Below are 5,186 nucleotides of genomic sequence, written 5' to 3' on the forward strand. Positions count from 1 at the left end.
GCAGGTGCGCTGCTCGGGGCTCGGCGCCCCGCCGGCTCCGGCGCCGCTCCGAGGACACGTGGCCTGGGCACCTGCGGGGCGATGCCGCGGCCCCCCCTGACGCGCGCCCCGGGCCGACGAGACACTGGGGGGCTCCGCGCTGCCCCGGGGGGGGGGTGGGACAGGCGCTGTCTCGGCCCCGAGGGCGCGGGAGGCGACCGGGCAGAGGCCCTGCGCAAGGCCGGGGGGCGCGGCCGCCGTTTCTGACAGACGTTGGGGGGCTGGGGGGGGTCAGATCAAGCAAGCCTGGCAGGGTGTGTTCCGAGTGAGCCCCGAGGATCCCCGGGCGCGTCCCCCCTGCGCGTGCCCTGGCCCTTGGCTGCTGCGGGTCTGGTGGGTCGCGGGAGCCAGAGCTTGGGTCGAGGACAGCCGGACCGAGGAGACGCGGACGGCGCCCCTCCAAGGGAGCGTAGGGATTTCGGGTAGATGCGGTATGTTCTCCTGGAGGGGCCATTCTACTGGGAGATTTGGGGTGAAAAATCACCTTTTTGATAGTAAAAGGAATAACGCAAATGTGTTGTGAATTGGAAGGCAAAAATCACGTGACTTTTTAAAATAAAACCAGAGATTTGAAGGAAATAATAAGCTTGCAGTTGGTGAATTCAGGCCCTTTCCTCTACTCCCGCCCCTGAGTACGCGGAAACTCTACTTGTAAGGACCCTGGCTGGGCATTTTTGAGCAGTTAGATACATTTTGTGGCGAACTCATGAGAAATAAAGCTCTTTTTGTGGTTTAAACTGGACGTTTTAAGTTGAAATTTGAGGTTGAGAATTGCCAGTCTACAGGGTGAATCTGTCACACAGGCCAAATGTAATCAGTAGACAAGTTTCGTTTGATCCACACTGACTCAATTTTTTTCAATTTCTTGCTAGCATTTATAGATCCAATAGATGGATTTCGTCAGGCCGTGATCCAGTTTGTTATAAAGAACAGAAAGGAAGACCCCGCATCCCTGGGCATGGTCTCTCTGGGCAGTGTCTGGGCGGCTCCCCGCAAACAGCCTGCTCCCGGCTCACCCCGCTGGTCACCAGACACTCCCATCTGTGACCAGTTCTTCGGCTGAGATGCCTCTCGGGGTTTTCCTGTGGCCACATCTCTACAGGATTCATCTCTCCCCCTCGTTTCAGCCACGCGCGCTCCTGAGAGCATGGCCGTCGGGGCGGTCTGTCAGAAGATTTCGATTCCCTTGCACCCTGAGGCCTAGTCCTCACTCAGTCACTTCCGATGGCTTCGGCTTACTCACACTGCGGTGTGCAGTCGCTGTGCGAAGACAGCCTATCCGGTGCCTGCTGCCTCGGGAGAGACCTACGAAAACTGCCTGCTGCCTCCTACCATGCATTCTGGGGCCAGGCGAGGGTAACTCTCCAAGCTGTCTCATTTTAAAACTTAGTGTGAAAGAGGCATGTGTCCTACGGCCACGCCACCCTGAACAAGCCGGACCTAATTTGATCTCCGAAGCTAAGCAGGGCTGGGCCTGGTTAGGACTTGGATGGGAGACCCCTGAGGAAGACCAGGTGCTGTAGGCATTTAAAAAAAAAAAAAAACAAAGAGAGAGGCTTGTGCGGGTTTTGGAGCGGAAGAGGAAGCACAGAAAGCTCCGTCGCTCGTCAGTGCTGGGCTTGGAGGACGACCTTGGATGGCATGGGGGGCTTGGGCCGCAGTCTCAGCTCTTTACGCGCCATGTCCTCAGGCACGGTGACGACCAAGCTGACCATGTCCGGCTGCCTCCTGCCGTTGGGAAGGTGGCGCCTCCCTGTTCCATCCCCGAGAAGCCCAAGCGTCATGATATAACTGGGCCAGTGAGAAGACCTTCGCAGAGTCGCTCGTCAGACATCGTGTTCCCGTGAACGCCTAAGTCGGCGGGCTCCGTTTAGGGGATTCTCTTTGCATTGTGCCCAGTACCGCCGCCGATGTAGTTAGTTGTATTTCCTGATGGTGACGTGGTTTCTATCTTTTAAAGACCGAAGAGAAAATTCAATGATAAGAAAATGTATCTTTTCTGGCTGAGTAGGGCCTTATAATGATAAAAGAGTATCTTGCTATTCCTTATTCAGTGAACACCAGAGTTGTCTACCACCAGCCTGAATGAGAAATAATAAAGTTATATAAAAGCGTGTTTGGTTTTTATAGGCTTGGAGGTCATGGGAACTCAACTTTATATTCATTATTTGCTAGCATCATTTTTCTTTCCTGCATTGTGAATTTCCGAGGGTCTTTTTCCTTTTAGGCATTCAGGAATATAGATGTGTTTTGTATCGATCTGCTTACTTACTTGGCGTAACGGCGTCTTATCGCAGGCAGGCTGCTGGTGGCGTCTCGTTTTACTGTTTCTAAAAGTTTCAGTGGTTCTCGTCGGTGGTGAAAAACATCAGTGTTTCTCCTTGAACAGTTCTGAACGAGTCATTTGATGTTTTCTGGCTTCGCTCTTAAATCTTGCGTGGTGTCGATTATAAAGAAAAGAGACATTACAGATTCTGTCATCAATCTCATTCTTCAGAGCTTTCAAAAGAAAACTTCGAAAGGCACATTTTCTGCAGCTGAGGCGGCGTCTGGCGTTTGCATTCATAGAGATGGCTCGCACGGCAAACCTTTTCAACGAGGAGGCTGAACGCCATTTGTTCTGTTACCTGTGGTATCCCAAGGTCAGAATTTTTAAAGCCATTTTAAAGTTGGAAACCTAGAATTTAGGACCCACGAATATACTATAGCCTGTACAAAATCATTTCTTTTTAAACTTGGTAAGTCTTCTTTGAAGGAGCCAAGGAAATCGTTGAGCCTTCTATTTTAGATAGATTTGTCCTACATAAGTATGTTCAAATGACATTGTCAGTAACAAAGAATTATTCTAGACTCTCATATTTAGAAATACCTTAGTTATGATCAGTACCCCAACTAAGATTTGCTTTTCCTTTTATGATGCCGCTGCCAGTTGGTCATAAGGTCCTGTGTTTCTTAAAGTGTGTTCCTCAGAGTGGGCTTCAGTGGCAAAATCAGTGTCAGCGTGGTTTGGAGTCACTGACATCCTTTGAGCGTAGTTCTCTATTCCATTCACGGTGGTTGGTCTCCTAAGTGCTCAGGTGACTGAAGGACCGCGGAGAGCAGGATCATCACCTCCTGAGCTAAAGGTGTTTGTTATGTGCTCAACAAACAGCCTTTTGACTTTACTATTCACGCTTTTGCTGACGCCGTTCATGAGAACAGGCTGGCGCCCGTTCATGACTGGGGCGATCACATAACTTATCATCTAAACCGAGATGATGCTTTATATACCTGAAAGTTATGTAATTATATTAACCAATGCCACCCCAATAAACTTAATTTTAAAAAGTAAAAAATAAACTGAGATACTTTAGAGAGTGAATGGGGTGCTATTAGTAATTGTGCTGGACAAAAGGCATAATTGAGATTGTGCTGGCTACATGGGGACATAAGGTCACCTTGTGTTTGATGAATGTGCCTCGCTTTCAAAGCCTGGCTACATCCTAACCTCTCCATAATGACTTTTTTTGTTTCCTCAATTGGAAGCCATTTTTTCCTCACGGAAATCCCTCTTTTATTAAAAGTATCATTTTTTACCTTGTCTTAATAGTTCCTTAGGGAAGCCCCATTAGGCTCTAAGTTCATAAGGACATGATCTCTACTTACACCCCTTTCTGTCTCCCTGGCCCAGTCATGTTACTCTGTCTGTCATCATAAGCACTAATAAATAGTTTCGAATGAGCGAGCGAATGAATGGATGAATAAATGAGCCCAATACCAAAAATCTGATAACCTTCTCAACTGTTATCTTTTTTCCTCTCTTAAAATAAATGGTTTACACTCAATCTATTTCACTATCCACGTCCCTCGTAAACCTCGCTTCTTCAGGCAATTTTGACTCTTGCTCATTTATTTTCTATATGCAGATCTTTGATTTCTTGAATCTGTTTCTTCTTCATACCCACTGTAAAAATCTAGATCCAGGGCCTTGTGGTATTTATTATTCCTGGATTTTTGCCACAGCCTCCTAGCTAGTTATCTTGTTTTGATTTTTTTAAATTCTTATTTTGGACATATATCAACCCAATCTACTTAAAGTAGAAGTTCAGTACTCCTTCCTGATTTTAGAACTAAGAATCCTTTTCTATAGCCCATAGGCTAAAATTCAAAGTTCTTCAACTGACATTTAAGGCCCTTCATTAACTGGGCGTAATTTGTAGATTCACCCTTGCCTCGTGAAGTTTTGATTCCTTCCCTTTAGAATTCTTACTCCTTGTCACCTGATTCCTTTGTCTAAAAAGCAGAGCTCAGATACGGTTCTTTGAACTGTGTTAGGTTTTCCAGCTACGTCCCTTGCAGGTTTCTCTTCCATGCTCTGCGTTCCATCCGCCACCAAGCTGGCCACTTCTCAGACCGATTCAGCATCTCTGCCTTCGCACGTGATGTTTATCCCGCCGGGACTCTTCTCCCTGTCACGGCTGGCATGTTCCTCCTGATTCTTTCAGATTTACATGATCATCGCCCTCTTTACAATCTTTTCCTTACCCTTCCTGACTCCCCAGGTGCCACCAGACGCTTGTCCTCTGTGCTTCTGTTTGCAGAGCTCGAGTACAATATGTATCACCGTGAATTATTGGCTAGTCTGCCTCTCTTTCAGATTGAGAGTTTCTCGAGGCCAAGGACATAGTTTAATTTATTTGTATCTCTTGGACCCAAAAGTGATTAATATGTAATAAGTTCTCAACAAATATTAATTGAAAGGGAGATCAAAGTGGCTATCATTTATTGGATACTTGCCATGTGATGATAGGTATTGCCTTGTTTAGTTTCATTTAATTCAGTCCTTGTAACCACCTTCTGAGATAGGCATTCTTAATGTCACCATTTTACAGGTGAGGCCATTTAGAAGCTCAGAAGGTGAAGTAACTTACCCAAGGACAGACAACTACATGATAGAACTAGGAGCAGAAATTGGGCTGCCAAGTTGCAGGGCTCATACTTCTAAATACCGCGCGTATTTATTAATTTCTGTCTCTATACATTGGCTTGTTTGTGGAAGAACTTCTTCCTCATTTTTTTTCTCTTTGATCAAATCTGTTTTATAGTTGAAGGGCAAGGCCATCATCTCATTCCTGCCCATTCCTTCTGTGACTGCATCAGCCTTTCCT

The 5,186-nt window shown here is 46.7% G+C and overlaps 1 pseudogene; it reads left to right on the forward strand.

Annotated features, from left to right (window-relative positions):
• Positions 1 to 1,446: 1,446 nt before the first annotated feature.
• On the forward strand, positions 1,447 to 1,565 carry LOC118602689 (annotated as a pseudogene).
• The last annotated feature ends 3,621 nt before the right edge of the window (positions 1,566 to 5,186 follow it).

The sequence above is a fragment of the Rousettus aegyptiacus genome, unplaced genomic scaffold (genome assembly GCF_014176215.1).
Source record: "Rousettus aegyptiacus isolate mRouAeg1 unplaced genomic scaffold, mRouAeg1.p scaffold_m13_p_4, whole genome shotgun sequence".
NCBI classification, from domain to species: Eukaryota; Metazoa; Chordata; class Mammalia; order Chiroptera; family Pteropodidae; genus Rousettus; species Rousettus aegyptiacus.